Source organism: Agelaius phoeniceus, chromosome 2 (assembly GCF_051311805.1).
Source record: "Agelaius phoeniceus isolate bAgePho1 chromosome 2, bAgePho1.hap1, whole genome shotgun sequence".
NCBI lineage: Eukaryota > Metazoa > Chordata > Aves > Passeriformes > Icteridae > Agelaius > Agelaius phoeniceus.
Genome location: NC_135266.1, coordinates 6,069,869 through 6,089,906, shown reverse-complemented (window position 1 = coordinate 6,089,906; position 20,038 = coordinate 6,069,869). Strand labels below are relative to the sequence as shown.

Sequence of the window (20,038 nt, the reverse complement as noted above, 5' to 3'; positions counted from 1 at the left end):
GGGTTATGGTTCCTCACCAGTGCATTTTGCCAAGAGCCAGAATTGGCTTTTCAACCCCGTGTCCTGCCCCACTGCCCAGCCCTGCCCAGAGCACTGCAGGCTCAGCTGTCACCTCCTTCCCAAGCTAAATCCCCTCCCTGCAAGCTTTACCAACCCTGCTGCCAGTGATCTGTCACAGCACAGAGCAGCATTTCATTACAACCCTCAAACACCATTTGAAATATTCAGAAAGCACAAACTACAGTATTACTTACCCATTACAATTCTATAACACACTGCTCTGAGACTCTTTTTCAATGTAGATACTGGCAAACAGAATATATTTTGAGCCATATTCAAAGTAGTGGCTGAATTTTAGACAAAGAAAATTAGGTAAAAATGAGCAGAATGCCTTCTGAAATCAGGCACATTTCCCACTGCTGCAATGAGCATTTGATGCACTTCAAAGGAAAGAATGTTTATTTCCAGCAGTGCAATAACCTGGATTTTAACTTGTGCCCATCTTTCTATTGACCATCATTTTAAATGCTGGTCACTAGAGAGATGGGCATGATTTACTGATCTGCAGGGAACATTTCTAATTACTAATTTCTAGGTTTAAAGCTCTGCTTAGCAATTGATTCTTAAAACCAGCCAACTCTGCTCCTGTCTTTCTCTTGGACATGGAAAAAAAACTAAGAGAAAAGGAATATATATGTAAACTGCCCACCCTGCAACTTCTCCCCTTCCATCCTATGCCTTGCCTCCCAGAAGGGTTTTCAAAAATAGGAAATTCTCAAAATACAGAACAACTGAATCTATACAGACCTATATAAGAGGAGTCATAACAAAACCAGAGTCTTAGTGACCAAGTAACCTGCAGTACCTTAATATCTGAGAGGTGTTCAGACAAAAAGAACAGCAACATTCAGAGACTCCTTGAACCTTACCCCAATTTCTCCTACTGTCTACACTCATCTTTCTTTCCACAGCTCAGGATGGTTGTCATATTTTTTGTTTTAAGGCAGTTTGCAACAGTTTGCCCCTTTTGTAAGTCCAAATCATTCTTCAGAAATGGTGATAAAATTAAAAGTAAAAAAGCAACTTCATTCAGGACATACAGGAATCTTAAAATCAAAAGGACTTAAACATTTATCAAGTGTTATCCTCTGGACAACAGAGGATTGGAAAGCACAGAGGTGCAAGTAATTTTTGTTAAGGAATGACTTCTCTCTTCACAGGACAAATATTTTCCTGAAGCTGCTAATCACTGGAGTTGTTTTATTTTGTTTCTTCAGACCATCAGAGCTACCACCACAAAGCTATCACACAGTGTTTAGTTTGGAAGTACTGTGTTAAAAGACAATGGGAAAGTAGGGGGAGGAAATAAAAATCTCACCATACCAATCACTACCCTATTCCTTCTGCCTTGATCATAGCAGAGGAATTATATTTCACTGAAATGGGGATAACACTGGGGGCCAGAAACAGGGGAGACAGCAAGCAAGCACTTTATGGGCATTGCTCAGCTGCCTATAAACTGTTTAATGCATAATAAAAAACTTGATCACAACAATAATGAAAATACTAAGGCTTCCAGCACTTGCAGTTCCATAAGTATCTTTCAAGGCACAGCACTCCTACTGCTATGCACCTGCATTTGTGCAATGTTCCTTTATTATAGATTACTCAGAGACCTTAATTTCAGAGTGGTTTTAGAGTCTTACAGCCATGAAATCACAACTTCAAGACAGTCAAATAATCTCAGACTGAATTCATGCACTGACCTATGGGTGTATTTGCATATTGGAACTTAAAGCATTTGGCTTTGAACACACACAGGGAGGCAGGGAGGTGAAAAGATGGCTGAGGTTGGAGGAAAAGGATTCCAGGTTAAAGGGCAGAGAAAAGTTGCTCCTTGAACTTCTAACCAACATTTATGGAAGAGATCTGGGTTTCTAAACATAGCACCAAGAGATGTTTTTAGATGTTTCCAACACACACCCACAACATCCACACAGAACTGGCAGATGCCACACGAGACCATTGGGAAACCAGTGCCCTTTGAGAGAGGTGGCTCCAGGCCAGGAGAAATACCCCAAACTACCTAAAGGGAGATGCTCAGCTAGATAAGCTGTGCCACAAGTCTCTACAACATTTAATTAAAGCAGAGATAACAGTTTAAACCAGCCTGGTCCCTCCATCCTGTTCCTTTCCAGACAGTTCATTTGGTGGATGGACACATGATTTCAGTGTGCAGAAATAAAGCTGCTGTCTTAGTGTAAATATTTTTTAATATTTTGCCTGGTATCAGTCTGTCTGAATAAATAGTGACCATGAGAGAAAGAGCACATAATAAAAATCTGATCTGCACAAGAGGAAAATAGAAGGTAGCAACAGGAAAGGTCTAGGCTTTCACAACATCAAGGGATTTATAACACTATTTCCCTCTATTACTTTGTGAGAGATCATGGCAGTTTCTCTCTCTCTTAAAAAAAAAAAAAAACAATCAAGGTCCAGTATGAAAAAGCATACATTATGAACTCAAATCCCCTCCAGGTTTTAGATATCAGACATTAGAGATATTAACTACCTGATATGCACACTTCATGCTTTTGGAAAGTGTTTTCTAACCTCACAGAGCCATCCTGCCCTCCAAGGCCACAGTGATTGCTAATGGGAACCACCATGACATGGTGAACAAAGGTGACATCTTGTAGACTCCAAATACTCTGCCTTTATCTACTTGAATGCTTTTTAAGTTTACTCTGCTCAGTGGCAAGAATTTTAAATTTCAAGTTCATGCTAGCAATGAAGCAGGTCAAAACAAAATATGTCCATGTCTGATCTACAGAAAAAACACTATGCCAAGGGGAAATGGTTTTGTTTCCCTTTGGGCTTTATTACTTTCCCCAACACATTTCTGTTAGTCAAAAGTACATTTAATACAAAACAGAAATTAGTGTTCTGAAGTCTGAAATGAAACCATGTCTGGAAAGCCAATCACTGCCAATGGGAAAAACCAAGTAAAAATTAGTTTGAACACTCCAGTTCTTCTGACTTCTATGAGCAGTGCCCAGCAACCAAAACATGCCCATACAAAATGAATCAGCCCTGACTGAAATTTGATTTTTGACCCGATTACATTCTTCCTCCCAAAATAACCTCCCATTAAAGAACTAAAAAAGCAGCAGCCAAGAACTGGCCAACATAACCAAAATCTTTAGTGGTTAGCACAGCCCCCTCCACATGCAGAAACTCTCACTTCCATCACAGGAACTGCAAAGCTGCCTGTGATAAGTTAACAACTGAACAAGTTTCAAGATAGGATTTCTACATAAATTAGGACTGCGTCCAGACCCGAGGCAGAAAACTAGGACTCCCAAAAAAAGGAAGAGATAATGCATCCTAAAAAATGGGCAGCAGCTCTTAAATGGCTGTAAGAGCCTCTTGGCCTCTGACAAAGCAGCACCAAGTGCCTTGGTGGGACACAGGGGGAAAGAAGCAGCAGAAAGAACTCCATGAGTTCCTAGTGGAGAAAATAAAGAATTTGACAAACAGCACGTTCAAGATGTGACAGATCCCAAGGAAGCAAGGCCAGGAGAGATGTGCCACAGGAATTTAGGACAAGACAGGCAACAGGAGTCCCAGAAAGCAACAGGTTGAAGAGATGATGCTGCACAGGCCCCACAGCATCTCCCTGGCACATTCCTCTCCTCCAACCCAGATCACCCCCTAGACCTGCTGGCTTAGTTCAGAGCTGAAAAAACAGCAGTGGCTGCCCAAATGTGGACCTGCTACATTCAGGCTGCCTACAGATGGACTTGGCAGAAAACAGCAGTCCCCACCCCATGGCAACATAAATGTTAAAGCCAAGAAAAACCAGGAATAAAGGCCATTTTCACCCCCTTCATGCTCCTGATCATTGCCCCACACACAGCTTGTACCAAAAAATGGTCAGAGGTACAGGAAAGAAAATCTGATCTGAGTATACTGGAAGGACAAAAATGAAGCCCACAAAGATGAAGCATTGCAAGGACAGTTACTGCATCTGTCATGCTGTGCAGCATTAAACTTACCTGCTTGTTACTGTAATTTGGCAACTGACTCTAAATGCCTAAAAAAGGGCCCTGACAAAACCCACAATAAGTGGGATGAAGCAAGGAAGAGAAGGAGGAGGAGGTGAACAAGAGAAAATTATACCAAGATAAGCTGGAGATGCACAATTTCACCTGTCTGAGAAGATCCACCCCTCTCTAGAAGACATGCAAGTTAAAATTTCAAGCAAAAAAGCTCAGTGCAGGAAAAAAACCCCCAACTTTGTAATCAGGTTGTATCTTCTTGATGCTGTTGGAACTTGTTAAATACTATTGTTGTCAGCCAGACACACCTGCAGAGAGGACCTGTACCAGTGCAGTGGGGACTTTAATTTGTGTAAGAACTACTTGGAGGTTTAGAAGCACACAGCTAATGAGGAGTCACTGGCTATCCAGAGCAAATATGTACTGTGGAGTGCAGGTAACTGGCTTCCTGCTGCTCATACCCTCTCTCATATGTGTAATTCCACCAGATTTGTGAACTCCAAACACTACATTATCTGCAAAGGACAGTCTTCCAAGGTGGAGGGTCCAATTACCTCACAATAACATCCAAAATGCTTCCAGTGGACAGAACAACCATCTTAACGTTGACCTGGAATTAGGGTAGAAACACAGCAGGGCTCCCCTCTCAGAAGAGCATCTGGTATTTTGAAAACCAGCAAATTACAGATTCCCCCAACAGCTACTGAGTTATTAAATGGAGGCTCAGTTTATCCTAGTTCTGCCTGCTCTCTGTAGGCACAGGCCCTATAGCCAGCAACAGGAAAACTGAATTTCCTTGTGCTCAGGAGCCAAGCTGTGCTTCATTTACATTAGAAATACATTCATTTTTGAAGCTTTATTAATACACAGCTGATGAGGGCTCAGCACTGCCAAGGAGACATGCTGGTCATTGCATTGGGAAGAGAACTCCAAGGACAAGATGCTCCACTTGCACTTCCTTGCATGGAGCCTCCCAGATCGCCTGTGTTTTACCAACACACAGAGACCATATGTCCTGCCAAATAATTTTAGGCTCACCACACACCAAAGAAATCAATTCAGGAAGCTGGATGGTATTTCTTTTCTGCTCACACAGAGTGACAGACCATCACAGTCCATAAATTTGCTGGTACTTCATCTCAGATGCTTGCTAGCGAAGCGTTCGCTGGTGCAGGGAGCCAGGAACTTGACTCAGATTTTAATTCAGTGCTTATGGCTCTGCAAAACTCCTCCAGCACCCACCAGCTTTGTGCAATGGCTGCAATACCAAAAAGGCAAGCAGGACTGTGCTGTAGAGAGAACCAGCACCTGCATTTAAATTCTGCAGGCACTTCCCCAGCCTTTCAGCTTTTGTTCAGTGCCCTCCATGCATTCCTGGTAGTTACAACTCTCCTTTGGCTGGTCATCAGGAATTAACTGAGCCACAGAAACTCACTGAGAGCCCAAAGGCTGAAATAAACAGCAAGCTGAAGGCACCATGGTCTTCCTGGTGCACCTGTTTTGAGGCTGATCTCTAAGGTCACCACCTTCAAGGCTTTGCTCCACCTTCTCCATGGAGCACACATGGATTGCAAGTGAATTGCTTCACCTTCTCAGAGAGGAAGATAGGGGCTGCTTCTTATCTGAAAGGAGCACTTGAAAGCAAATTAAAAATACCAATATCCTTCCCAGGGTCATTGGATCTGACAGTCAGATCAGTGTTGCCCTGTGCTGGAATTCACAGCACATGAGGCTCCAAGAGTGGAGCAGGGTTGGAACATGAGTCTCTCCCAATATAAAATTTCAGAGTGTGCAGCTAAAGGAGGTTTCCATAAGTCACCTAACCAGCTGTCCCCAACCTTTGCCAGCAAAGCTCCTCCATCACCTTTTCCTTCTCTTCATCACAACTGCTAATTTCTTGCCCCCCACCCCCTCCTAGCTTTATTTTCTTTTTTTGCACAGCAACATAAGAGATGAGCAGGGGAAGCCAGAGCTCACATTCTTTGGATCTCCCCTGCCTCTTGCCACATCTCATAAGGGCTCATTTCCCACCAGAGACAAGGCACCCAGAAACACCAAACCCCAACTCTTCTCCAGCATCTGCCAGGATCTTTTCTTTTCAAGTCGCTTCCGGCAACATCAGTTTTACAACTCCTGCCTGGCAACAGAAACTTCTTCCAAAGTTCTGCAGCTCTCCATTCTGCATCTTAAATCCCTAAGCTGTCCTCTCTACAGCAGGCACAGACAGCACTTCACTTCCTTCTGCTCCTGCGGCAGGCTTTCAGGTGTTCTCTATGCAGAACCATCTTGATTCTTTAAACCTTCCCTTTATCAATGTTTTCTAGACATCTCTGTGATTTTTTTTTTCCCCACTCAGTTTTTCTTACAGCTTGGTCCACAGGAAAAGGTGCCTTCAGCTGCATGCCACAGTCCAGCTTATGCCAAGGAGAACCATTTTGCAAGTGTGTGTGTGCACCCTCATATGGGGTGCTTGGTTTTTTCTTTTGGAGTCAGAGAGGAAGGAAGGGTTTGGGGCTCTTGGGCATCTTGACCCACATTCAAGTTTCAAACTGCTAAGTGGAAGCACTATGTTTTTGGTTATTATCAAAACAGGTATTTGGTAGGAATACAAGACAGTCTAGAGCTTTTTTCCCCTTTAGAATTTTGCCAACCTTGCTGTGTTAATAAACAGAGTTTAAAAAAAGCCTCCAGAGTAAATACAGAGGCACAAATGAATGCAGGCAATGGTATCACCAAAAATTGAGGCTGTTGTGATTAATTTTATTCAAAGAGAGGGTTCAAGAGTACCAGCAGAGTCCTACATTCCAGACTAAGTGGCAATCCCACTAAAAATGATGGTGCCAACCTTTTTATTCCAGTGTTGGTATTCCTACTGCACTGGGGAAGAGCAAGGAGCCAACCAGAGACAGGAGGGAGCCAGTTTTATCTGCTCAGTGACAAAATCCTCCTGCCCAGGAGAGCTCCACCACCCCACACACTGCATCAGGCAGAAACCTCAAAAGAGAGGAACATGGCTCTGTCTCCTCTTTAGGGATCCAGGACAGTTAATGCTGGCCAACAAGAAAGGACAGGCCTGTGAGAGGAATGGGAGGAATGGGAAAAAAAAGGAGAAAAACTGTAAGTTGGTTATTTTAGGTCACCCAGTAAAACCAAGGCATCTGTGCAATGCTGCAAGGTTCACATTTAGAACTAAATTCAGGAGGTTCAGAAGGCAGCTTACAAACACCACAAATACAATATGCCTCAGACCATTCTAAATGCTTTTTGGCCTGAACCCATCTCATTAAAAGCCAGCAATTTTTTTTTTTTTTTACCAAGCCCACCCCTCCCACATACCTCCCTGCCATAGGGCAGCAATACCACAGACATTTCTCTCCAAATTAAATCCACTTCTTCTTGAGTGAAGAGGGTCAGGAGGATGAGGGCACTACACTTTAAAAAAGGGCATTAAAAAATAATTATGCTAAACCATGTATCAGCACAAATTAAAGAGAGACAGTAAAATGCCTGCTTTCAGCTTGCTTAAACATTCAATTAAAAAAGCCATCTAGGCAAAATTTTATTAAAATAAATCAACAGAGGAAACGCCTGTTAAACCAATGTGAAACCACATTCTTTTGGATGTTCTTTCACTGAGAAGTAAGTCTCCACTGCCATTATGAACCCAATCATGTTCTCAAAGGATGTGCCTTCCTTCACAGCAGCAATGGTGTGAAGAGCAACCAGTGCTAGTTTCACATGCAATGCCAAGTAATGCAGTAAAGCTTCTGCTGGCTTCCCTTGTAGAAAACCACATCCTCCTCCTCTCTCAGGCCCAGCAAGCCAAGTTACCCACAGATAACCCTTCCCAGCAGTTCATAGCTTCCTCTGGGAGACATAAGGACAGGTTTAGAATTGGAAGAGTTAGTATAGATGGATGTAATGTACAGCCTTTGCACCCTTCACTGCCCTGAAGGAAAAGCAAAAGTTCAACCTCCAGACCAGATCTACCAAAAAACATTGAGATCACTGCAAAAACAGAAAATGTTTAATGTTTAGGAGATTAAAAAATTGTGAAATACAAACAGTGCAAGACAAAAGAAAGGTAAGAAAGGATTATACCACTTGCTTTTGCTGTAGAGAAAGGAAAATGCTCATTACCTGAATGAAGTAAGGCTCATAATGGGTTGCAACCAGCAGTCCTGTTATCTCAAAGATGAACAGTGTCTACCTGGTTTTTACTGTGAATTATAACTGAGGTGATGCTGTGAGTGCCCCTGGACTCATCACCACCACTTGGGTCAGCTCTTGCTCTCCAGCATGATAATGCTTCTGAAAAGCCAACACACCACTCCAGCAGTGCACTGGAACACACCAGAAAAAAACTATAGCACACAGACAGAAATGAAACTTCTCCCTGTTGGAAAGTTGTTGGCAAAAGCTTCAAAGTTCAAAAAAAACAACCAGAAGCACCATCAAGAGGGTTTTGGTATAGGCAGAGCTGGACCCAGGAGAGCCTGCCAGCAGCAGCACACATCTAACAGCATAAACATACATTTTTAATGGACATGTCTTCATTCTTAGACTCTATGCTCCAAAAACCTTTACCATAAGTTATGGTCCTCAATTCACAGCCCCAGCTGCAGCAGACAAGCTGAAGCAATGCCATTTTTAACCAATTTTTAAAGGTGAGGCTGAATGCCTTTTCTGGGGCTGGGCAGGACCCAGGCAGCAAGCAAGCACATCTGTAGCAGGTCAGAGCCAAGGTCCACCCCACCTCATGACCCATCCCTGGCAGCAGACAGCCCCTGATGGCCAGGGAAGAGCAGAGGACCAGGGCAAGCACACTGTGACCCTGCTGCCAGCATCCAGTGACTGCAGCCAAGGCACTTCCCTGCTGCTGCCCTCTAAGCTCAGCTTAAGGCACCACTGCTGTTAGGCAGTGAGTGCAAACTCAGCCTTTGCAGAGCAGGCAGAGGGCTCACTGAGTGCTTTCTAATGAATATTTGGGCAGGAAAGCTTGAAAGGAATCAGCAGTGTTTGGCAGCAATAGGTCTTGTACAGAAGACGCTGGGGAAAAATGCAGCTGGAGTGTTAGGCCAGCCAGTTCAGCTTCTGCTGACAGAAACAACTCAACTTGAGACAATAAAAACCCAACTGAGTGTTAAAGTACATCCTATTTCAGATTAAGCCATCTCAATTCCTGAAAGATTCTAGAAACAGCATCCTTGCTACAGTGCTAGCTAAATATGATATACATCTGTTTGCAAGTAGTTGTCCTCTCCACAAGCAAGAGCAATACCACAGGCAAGTTAAACGTGAAAACCATTTACAAGTTTCAGAAGAGTTCGTTGTGAGCAGAGACTGCAAAAAGGCAGGACCCTGTCCCCTTGCCATGGGGTGGCCAAGATAAAAACCTCAAAACACAAAAGCCAACTCAACCCCATGATCCCAGTGATGATATTTCACTGAAAACTGAGATCAATAACAATCTGTAATCTGACCCAAAATCCCATTGCTACTTATACATTTAGGCAAATGTACTTTACAAAGAAAGCAAGTTAAAAAAAGCCAAACAAACTCAAATAGAGAGGAGACTCCTGTGCTCCCTAGAAAGAGAGGGGCTCCAACCCTCTGTACTATGAGTAAGCACAGGAAGCTGTCTGAGGAACCAGAGGCACCACCTCTGCTGTGACCACCAGAAGGAAAAAACATTGCTCAGGGGGTGATTTGGGTCACAGCCTCCTCACTGACCTCAGGAAATGAAAACCTTTCTTTCCCTTTCGCTTCAGGCCTCTTATAATTCAAACCTGACTAGCTACATAGTTAATAACCCAAGGGCCATCAGCATCAGAGGGATGCAAGAGGAGAAAATTCAGCTCAGACACACTGGTAAGGAGATCAAGGCTTCAGAAAGATATTTGGAGCAAGGAGCCCCTAGAAAAGAAGACACTGCAGCATAACCTTGGGCCAATCAATCACAGCTGGGAGATGAGCCCTTGCATTAAAAAGCATTAAAAAGGTGTCAAACCTGGAGCTGCACATCCCTGCTCAGATGGGAGAACAACATCCACACTGAAACCTGCTGGAGGGTTACCTGCCTCCCAAATAAACTGATTATGGTTGTGTTATTTAGCAGTAAATCAGCTGTTATCAAGACTTGGGTCCATAAGCAGTCTGGCCCATACCACTACCAGGACCATGAGAGCTGACCTAGCAAGAGAAGACTGAAAACTGCCAACACTAAGGCATGATATGAATTATGCCAAGAGGAAAGACAGGCTTCTTTTGAACCAGCACTGTAAATCACACATTTCCTCCATCGTGTTCCCCTGAAAAGACCAAATCTGCATCTGAAGTACCGACAACTTTGAATCTCCAGGGGGGAAAAAAAGCCTTCTTTGTGCAGAGTCAAGCTTCAGGGAATCTTGCAGCAGTAATTACAGACACTGCCTCCCCAAGCCATCTGGTGTGGCATTTATAACTCCTGGAAGGGCAGCAGGCAGAGCTGGTGGAGGAGAAGAGGAGACACAAGTATCTCAGCAGCCACAGCCAGGCTGCACAGCAAAGCTGTGACACTGGGCTGACCCAACAGGGACTGATGTCCTGGTGTGAAAAACGCCAGTCACTTGTTTTTAAAGTTTTAAAAGTTTAATGATAGTAAAATGGTTATAAAAATAGCAATCTAATTAGAGTAATAATAATTTGGACAATTTGAGACAACAGAAACAAAGAGTTACGGACGTCTGGGTACCTTTTTCTGGGCAAAATAAACCCGAAAAAGGACACACGTTAACAGAGGATTAACCCTTAAAAGCAACGGCCTGTTGCATATTCATGATGCATAAATTCCATTCAAACACAGGATTCTGTCTGGTCACTGTCAACTTTTTCCTCTGAATCCTAATCCATGAAGCCATGGCGTCATCATGGCTGAGCGAGGCAGGAAGAAGTTCATTTCTTCTGATAATGGGGCAAAAAGTTCTTTTTCTCTGAGAGATTCAGGTGTCCTGTGGCTGCTATCTTGGTGCGAGCCCTTTCTTTAAAAAAAAAGTATCTTACATAGCATCTTTTCTATTTTAACCTTATGTTATAACCTAAAACTATATTTAACACACTACTTAAGAAAATTAATACAGCATAACTTTCTAACACAACACACATAATATTCATTTTCATATTTGTGAAAAGCCAATAATAAAATAGGCATTTTCCACACTGGTTATCCAGACCTCCTTCAGCTGGCAGACACAGCTGGTGTTCAGGCAGCAGAGGAACAGTGGGATCTGCACCCTTTTCAGATCAAAGGAAATCAGGAGACCACCCTCAAGTCACACTAAGCAAGCCCAGCCTGGCAAGGCCCCAGTGGGAAGTTCTGGCCAGAATCTCATCCCACAAATGAGGGAACTTGTGCTCTGGAGCCAGTCTGAGCAACCCAGCTCTCACATCCAGATGGACACTCCAGATCACAGCACAGCCAACAGCTCCACACCCCTCTCCTCCAAGAAGTGATGCCAGTGACGTGGTCAGAATGATTCAGAATGAGCTAAATCCATCCTTTATCAGGACAGGCACACTCCACCCTGACCTACACACCTTCATGCTGATGACCACAGCATCTGCAGAGTGTTTCCATCAGCACAGACACAGATACAGACACAGACAGAAGAAGAGGCAGCAGGACAGGCTCACCCACCCTCTGCTCCCACAATCAGGAGTTCCAGCAGCAGGGCAAGCCCCGGGCACGCTGCAAATTCCACTTTCTCAGTACAGCTGGAGACAATGCCCATTAATTGTTTTGCCATCCATACAGAATTACTACAATACTCACTTCATAGGGTTGTCACAAGGATTATTTAACATCTCTGAAGAGCTTTGAAGAAGAAATAGTGGCTATTGTTCTCAGTACCATGGAATTGGGAACTATCTCACATGAATTTTGCATGACTCTGCATGTGTGACAGTTGCAGCACCAACAGATTATTTTTCTTCACCAAAAAATAAAAGCGCCTCACAGTAGCTCATTTACTCTGGGCAACATTTTAGTCAGAAATGTATTTTGTTTTGCTTGTTAATATATCCTAAATAGAGATCAACTTTGACTATTTAATTAATAGATTCAGGTGCTGTTTCTAGTCTCTGTTAATTAAGGGAAACACCGTGTTTTTTACAAAGAACTCCGTTTAGGCTGTCAGGGTTTCTAGCGAGCACGCTATAATTACCTAAGCAATGCTAACACACAAGAACAACAAGAGGAGAAGAAAAGGAACTAAAAATGTCACTGAAATCTCATTTCATTTACAGCAAATGAGAAAGTCTGCAGGGAGAAGAGCTGCTACACACAAAGTCCAATGTCATACAGTTTACCCCTGACCATTAAGCAGCTCTTAGCATTGATACAGAACATTGTAGCAGTTTAAATTTTTTTTCCCCCCTGAATACACAGGAGCTGTTGGATTCTAAACGTTCTGCAATACACTTGGATGCACCTCATTGGTATGGAAAACTTTTACCATTTCAGTCCAAACGTATAAGGAATCTATACGCCTTTTCTTTCTCATAAAACACAGGGAAATCAACATCTACTTCAAGGATAAGCTCTTTTATTTTCTTCCTGAGCAGTCTGAAACTCCAGCAGTTATCACACAATTAGGCAACAAGGTTGCAACCCAGGGCACAGCCCATTTTGGCAGAGAAAACTACAGATTTCCACTACACCAAGCTTCAAATGATCTTTCAACTCTTTGGGGCACAAACCACATCTTTTGGTTTGGAAAGCAAACACCTAATTATTGATACTACTGCAAGGGAAATGACAGTATTAAGACTAGTCAGCACACCAGCTTTCATTCCCCATCCAAGAGGGAAGAGAAAGCTTGTTCTCTTTATTTCATGCTGGCTCTCTACAGAGGAACTGACACCTATGGGTGCATAGAAAACGCAGCATTGCAGAAGAAAGCCTCACAGAGCCTAGGTCCCAAGTTCCCCAATTCCCAAGGGAGGAACAAGCCCAAAATTATGCATGCTTGCTCTCCCTAAAGTTACATACCTCAGAATAGCCACAAGGGCTGGGGGGAAAGAAAAAAAAATTAAAAAAAAAAAAAAGACAGAAAAAAGCAACAGGAGCAACTGGGCTGTTTTACCAACAGCAAGGAGATGTACTACCAATTCCTGCTTTCCCTGGGATTGTCTCATCAAGATCAACAACTTTGGAAAGTTCAACATGCAAGACAACACTGATCCCTTCACAAAACAAGCACAAAACAGAAAACAGAAAGGTCACTCTGATTGTCCCCTCTGCCCATCAGTATCCTCAGGTACCCTGAGCTGTGAATTATTTCAATACCTTCCAGGGAAAAGGCCAGGAAAGCTTCATCATAATTGCCACCCAGCACTTCTTTGGTCAATGCACTGAACTCCTAAAACTATTTGGATTTTACTGGAGTTTACCTACCAAAAAGAGCCTATAGGTTCTCAGTTCTTTCTTATAACACTGAATACTCATTTGGACAAGAACAAAAACCAAGACTCCTGCTTCCCAAGACAAATGTCCCATCCAGCACAGTTATGCTGGTCAGACAGCTGCAAATACAATGCACAGCAGAAGGCAGAGCTGCTGCAAAGGACTGGATCCAAAGGCAGCACTTGTAGATTGGTCTTTACAAAAAAGACAAATATTTCTTTCATCTTTGCTATGACTTGTGTGTCACACATCTAAGTGTTCATCTTCTCACCCCTGTCATGTCTTGCATACTCCTATATGTGTCCAGACTCACAGGCACAAGGAAATGTTACAGATAAATCATAAATATAAACTGACTTTGGAGGCATTGAAAAAAAAATATATATATATAAGCAAGGATTCACTTCCTTTTTAACCATTTGAAATTTGGACATCTGCAATTAATAAACCAAGGTTGGTACACCAGCAAATTAAACACTTCCTAGATTATCTTGACTTTTCCCACAGGTGCCTGTCCTAGTGATAATCAGTCCCTAACTTAGGTGCTGACTCACGCCTGGAGTCCTACCAGGATCCTGCATCAGATGGCAAACTGATTTTCATGCAACACATTTAAGAGTATCTTCATCAAGCATGCAGCACAGGCCTGGGGATTAGTGCTCCTTTTTCTTATTTTATCTTGGTTAATATCATGGGTAGAGAAGAAACTTGGATAACGCCTTGAAATATCTCTCTGTTCCCTTCCTTTTCATTTTGGTAATAAAAAAATGTTATCAATTACTTGTTAACAGCTACCCACAAGCAAAAGCTCCCTGGCCCTAATGTGGAATGCAAGTCTAGACAGAGAGTAGTTATTCCTGATGTCTCTGCACCAGAAGGTAGAACAGTCTGAGAAACAATCAAGCCCCAGGTTCTCTTTGGGTTTTGTCATTTCTTTTGTTCTTTACCTCCCAGCACTCTGGGTACCAATTGCCAAGAAACCTGGCCTTTGTTCAGGCAACAACTATAACCAGGCTACACATGCACTAACCAACCATGAACACTGAAAAACCCAGTGAAAGAACAGGACATTTTTAACCACTGCAGATGATAATTAAGTTTCTTCATCAGTACCCTGGCCATTCTTATTAAGAATTATGTTCTCATAAGCCAAAGCAGCAAGACTAAATGCCACCTTTTTTTTTTTTTAATTTGCAGTGTAGAAGCAGAGTCCCAAAATTTATGGCTATCATAAATTTAGAACAGGTGAACTCATTACAGTTAACAGCAATACTTTATTCACACTGGTTCCCCACAAAATGTAAGCCTGAAATCCAATTATTCTGCAACAGTTTTGTAAGTAAACAAAACACCATTTAGGATTTGAAAACAATGCATCTTTCTGCTAACAGAGGCAGAAAGGAAAAAAAAAAAAAAGGAAGCCAGCACAAGACTATGCAATAATTTCAGTTTGTAAGAAGATTAACACAAAGCAGAAAGCTCTAGCTCTGGCTGGGAAAAGAACATATACTTTGTGCTAGCAGAGTTGCCTGTAATTGTAAGTGGAATTTTGTCCAGTTTGTTAATGCACCTCTTCAGAGATAAAAGAAACCACAAGGGGAAGAGGAAATATTCTTTTTTCTGTCTAACATTACCTCAACTAAAGCCCATTCTGATTTCAGCCCTTGTCAGGCACAACTTGAGCACTCTCAGCAGAGCATTGTTAAACTGCACTACAAAGTTTTGGTAAGTGGTCCTGCCATTTTTATCATGCTCAGCGGGGACAATCTGGTCAGGTGTTTTTCCTGCGCTTGTTGAATTCCAGCTATATTTGGAGACCAACTGTTCTCTGTCCTGCTTTCTCCAATTAACTGTGTGTATAAGGGTGGAGAGGTGAAGGTGGGAATCAGGCAAGAAAGAGATAATGAGACTTTCTTAAGAGTACATAAAGCTGCTCTTAGAAAAGGCTGAAAACCACACTGAAAGTAATGAGCAAAATCTTGGTCATGAAGGCTCAGTAACGGTAGATGTGAAAGGGAAAGAAGGCTGGAGTACACAGAAGGGAACCAAAAGCCAAGGGCTCCTGTGAAAGTTACAGGAAATAGTAAAGCATTTACGTTTAAAATCCAAGGGTCAGAACTGTTCACAGCACAAGGAGTCCTGTAACAGCCCAGTGCTCAACTACAACTCCATTTAACTTCTCCATCTCCTACACAGCTGCAGTCTTGCAAGAAAATTAATGGAAACCGTACAAGTTCTGCTGCTTGTAGAATCAAACTTGAAAAAAAACCCCCACATATATCTCAGATTATGCTGAACTTCACCTAAATGACCTGTGGGTCGAGCAGAGTCTCAAGTGAAGAGCGTCATCACGAGAGAAACAGTGCCAAGTCAAGAGGAGAGCTTTACCACTCTGCTCCCAAACACGCTTGGCACATCAGCAATTCACTGACAGCAAACATGCCATCTTGGACTCCAGCCTGTTTCCCTCAGAGCAGGACAGGGGGAAAGGCCATGAAGTTTATTTTGGCCTTGAAATTAATGAGTAAGATACCACGATGAGCTAATGAGATTATATTATGCTGCTTTGAATAAGCAGCAAGATTCTTGGAAACTCTGACACTTTCCTTTCTCATACCACACAGGCTCTCTGCCTAATCAATGAGGAAATATGAAAACTAAAAGAGGAAAAAATATTAGAGGGCAAGAACATACAAGTGCGGCATTAAACAGGTAACCATCTCAACACAATACAATGTTGAAAGTGCTAAGTATACAGTGTATAAAAGCACTAAGTATACAGTGTATAAAAGCTCTAAGGGGATAATCAGCGTGCTTACTTATTTAGATGCCTACACCTTAGGCTAACACCTTAATTTATCCATCAGCATCCTCTGAACAGAATCCAGGCTCAACAGCATCCCATTTGGTTGCCTCTCTCAGATCAATAGGGTTTGCTCTTCTCCATTTTGCACTCGCAAGCCGTGCATCCAGGCACAGCCCGGCTCTTCCGAAACGGGCTTTCCTTCTTTCTTTCTTTTTGTTTTAAACCGCTCCCCCACTTTTTGCTCGCTCCATCCATCCATCCATCCATCCATCCATCCATCCATCCATCCATCCATCCATCCATCCATCCATCCCTCGCACTCGGCGGGGACCCCAGCCGCCCTGCTCCCGGCATCGAGCGGCCAGCCTGCGCCTCCCGGGACGGCGTCCATCTCACCCGGGATGGGCAGGATGCGTTCCAGCCGGGACCATTGTGCCCTTCCCCGCACCGCCCCGGGTACCGCCCGCCGGCGCACAAAGCGCTGCCCCCGCCGGCGGCACCGGCACCGCCGGACCGAGCCGGGCTGGGCCCGCCGCGGCTCCTCCCGAGCCGCCGCAGCGGGGGCGGCGCGCCGGGGCCTTTCCGAAGGGGCTCCCGGCCGAGCCCCCGGCGTGCGGCAGCGCCGGGCGGGGATGCTGCCCCAGGCTCCGCCGCCCGCCTCCCCCCGCATCCCGGTACCCGCGCCTCGCCGGCGGAGCGGCACCAACCTGCAGTCCCCGCCGCCGCCTCCTCCTCCTCCTCCTCCTCTTCCTCGGGAAGAGCCGGAGCTGCCTCTGCCCGCTTCAGCCTCCAACCCCCGGCGGCGGCGGGCTGGCTCGGCGCCGCTGCCCTCGGGAGGCGGGGAAGGGGCGAGCGGGGCGGGCGGCTGCGGGAGCGTCGCTCATTGAGTGCGGCAGCCCCGGCTGTCGCTGCTGCCGCCGCCGCTCCCCGCAGCCGCTACTTCCTGTGCGGCGATGGTTCAGTTCCTCCCGGGCCGCTGGGGGCAGGAGAGCCGGGGGGCGGAGGAGGAGGAGGAGGAGGAGGAGAGGGGGAAGGTCGGGTCAGATAGCGGGGGCGGCAGCGGCCGCCGCCGCCGCCGCTCCTCCCGCCCGGCGCGGCTCCGCCCCGCAGCGCCCGGCCGGGGCTCCGCGCTGCCCGCGCCGCTGCGGGACGCGATGCGGCGGAGCCGCCCCCGCTGCGCCCGCACCGCGCCCATCGCCCCCTGCGCCGCGGGGAAACCACCCCGCGCTCCGCTCTGCCGGGGGTGGCCGTGGGGAGATCGCCCAGCGCCGGGGACGGGAGAGCGGCTCCCCCGCAGCCCCACCGCCCGCCCCGTGCCGCTCACCGGAGACATGGCTCTGGCTCCCGCCGCTGCCCCCGTGCGCGCCCGCCCGCCCGGCAGCGCATCCCGCGGCACGCACGGAGGGAGGGAGGGAGGGATGCGGACAGGGAGGGAGGTGCCCGAGGGCCCGGCCCCGCCGCAGCCGCCCCGCGGGGCTGGGAGGGAGCGGGCGGCACCGGCTGCGGTGGGCGAAGCTCCGGGCGCGGGGTCTGTGTGTGGGGAAAGGCGGGCATGGAGCCGTGGGGGATCGATGGCAGAAAGTGTCAGTGAGGCAGGGAACGGGCACGTAGCGGTGTTGATAAATGGCACAGTCCCGGGGCGGATGGAGGGATGGGGGCTCGGCTGCAGATGCTCCACGCGGTGTAAATCCGTGCCCTGCGTGGCGGAATCGCTCCATGGAAGGAGCAGGATCTCACCTGGGCTATTCGATTGGTGCAAATGTGACACCAACAGACTGACGGTGTCTCTTTGTTCCTGCACATAAACATAAAGGAGCAGGTCGGAACACATCAAAGGCTGTGCAAGTTCGTTCTGTTTTGCAGAGTAAGTGTTAAAAGATGATGGTTTTGTTTGGACTCATACTCGTTCTCCTCAGGGTGTGACAGGATTACGTGTAGGGTCTGTCCTAGCCAGTGAAATTCAGCATGAAGAGGTTTTTATGGGAAATAATGAGTTGAGATAGGGAGGTCTTCCTCTGCTTTCTTGGATGCAGCATGGCAAGTGTCAAAGCTTGGAAGCCAAAACCTTTCCTTAAAAACAAAGGGGGGAAAAAGAAGAAAAGAAAAAAAAAAGGAAGAAAAGAAAAAAGAAAGTTGAATTGGAGCAACATTTTAAAATACCAGTTCCTAGTGCTACCCTACAAACACCTTACTGATTCCACTAAATAATTAGGTATATTCTCCAAGATGGTGAGTGCTTGCAGCTCTTAACACTTTTTCTTCAACATCACATGTGTTCATTACCTCTGAAAGATACTTCCAGAATACAAATTTTGAGGAGATTAACATTTGGCAGTAATATGGAAAGAGAGGGTCATAGTGTTCTCTGAATCTTCACAATAAAGCAAATGTTACCCTCAGCAGCCATGGCAGGCCTATATAAAGAAAAAAAAAAGTGGATCTAACTGTGGTTTAGGTTCCAAATGTTCTCCCTCTTTTGCCTGTGATATACGACATTCAGAACATCATAACTCGACCTACTTTAGAAAAGTACACACAAGGAATACCTAAATATTTATGTTCTGTGTTTACTTGAAGTGCCATTAAATCCCTTTATTGCTGTGCCCCTACTGCCATCCCAGAAACTCTCAACTGGTTTCCAGCTGTAGTAGGGGGCAGAGGTTTCTGCCCTTAGGTCAGGAGGGTGCGTTGCTTTTCCCTCCCTCTCTGTCCTGCAGCACAGCCTCATGTGAGGCTGCTCAGCCCACGCTGCCTTGGCCAGCCACAGCCCCTTTGGCTGATCTCCTGTGCTGATGTGGCTTTGCAGGAGGCTGCCATGAATTCCAGCAGCCTCCCTGGCTTCCTGGAGAACATCACAGGTGTAGTTCAGTCCTCCCATGGAATGGACACAGGACAGAGGCAAGTCCTCTCTGAAGTGCTGAGCCTCCTCTTTGTCTTCATTTTCCACACAGATTTTTTTCAGCTCTTTTTTTTTCTGCAACTTTTGTGTTTGGAGAAGCATGCTCATAGAGTAGAGCTTCAATTTTTTTTTTTCTCTGTGTGAATTTTAGTGTGCCTCACAAATCCTTTTCCAGATAAGATGTAGCTCATTCAGAGAAATGATCTCATAGAAGTAGCTCATGGCAGTTTGACTGCAGAAAGGGAGCATGATGCAATTCTTCAGTCAGAAAAATACTCAGATTGTATCACCAACAGGATGACAGTTAAGCTTGCCTGACCTGTTTCTGGTCTACCCAAATTTTAACTACAGCAAAGTATAAATTCCCTATATTATTACATACTGGCAGTCCTACTTTGCAGTGCTTATTGTGTCCAGTGAGAGTGTTGTGCACATAAAAATCAAATGATCAAAACTAAAACCTGAAATGATGATGCATTCACAGGGTATTTTAAGCATAAGACACATAAAAAAAAAAAAAAAAAGAAGGAAATACTTTTAAAGTTTAGAAATAAAAATGGTGAACACAGAAACAGCTTTAACAGCTTTTTAAAAATCCCCAAAGGTAGCACTTACAAAGTTTGCCAAGAAATGAGTTGCTCATATTCCTGCTCTGCTGTGTTCTGACATCTCCTGGCAAATGACATCTCTCTCTCAGCACTTAAGAGAGCTCTCTGAAGTTCTGGCCATTACCTCTGGGGTGAAACTTAGAGCAGCTGTCCTGATATTCATCCATTACCATCTCCAGGATTAAAATAAACTCTTCCACAGAGGAGTTTGCTGTGTGTATG

At 45.1% G+C, this 20,038-nt stretch overlaps 1 protein-coding gene across 3 annotated transcripts in view; it reads right to left on the bottom strand.

Annotated features, from left to right (window-relative positions):
- Nucleotides 1-17,769, bottom strand: part of AGPAT3 (1-acylglycerol-3-phosphate O-acyltransferase 3) — an 89,016-nt gene extending 71,247 nt beyond the window's left edge. The window contains exon 1 of one of the 3 annotated variants that reach the window (XM_077171384.1): nucleotides 17,634-17,769. The gene's annotated coding sequence lies outside the window, so the exon portion shown is untranslated. Of the gene's footprint in view, nucleotides 1-17,016; nucleotides 17,427-17,633 lie in introns of those variants that run through there. The other 2 variants (XM_077171386.1, XM_054627907.2) reach the window with 2 other exon arrangements.
- Nucleotides 17,770-20,038: the final 2,269 nt, after the last annotated feature.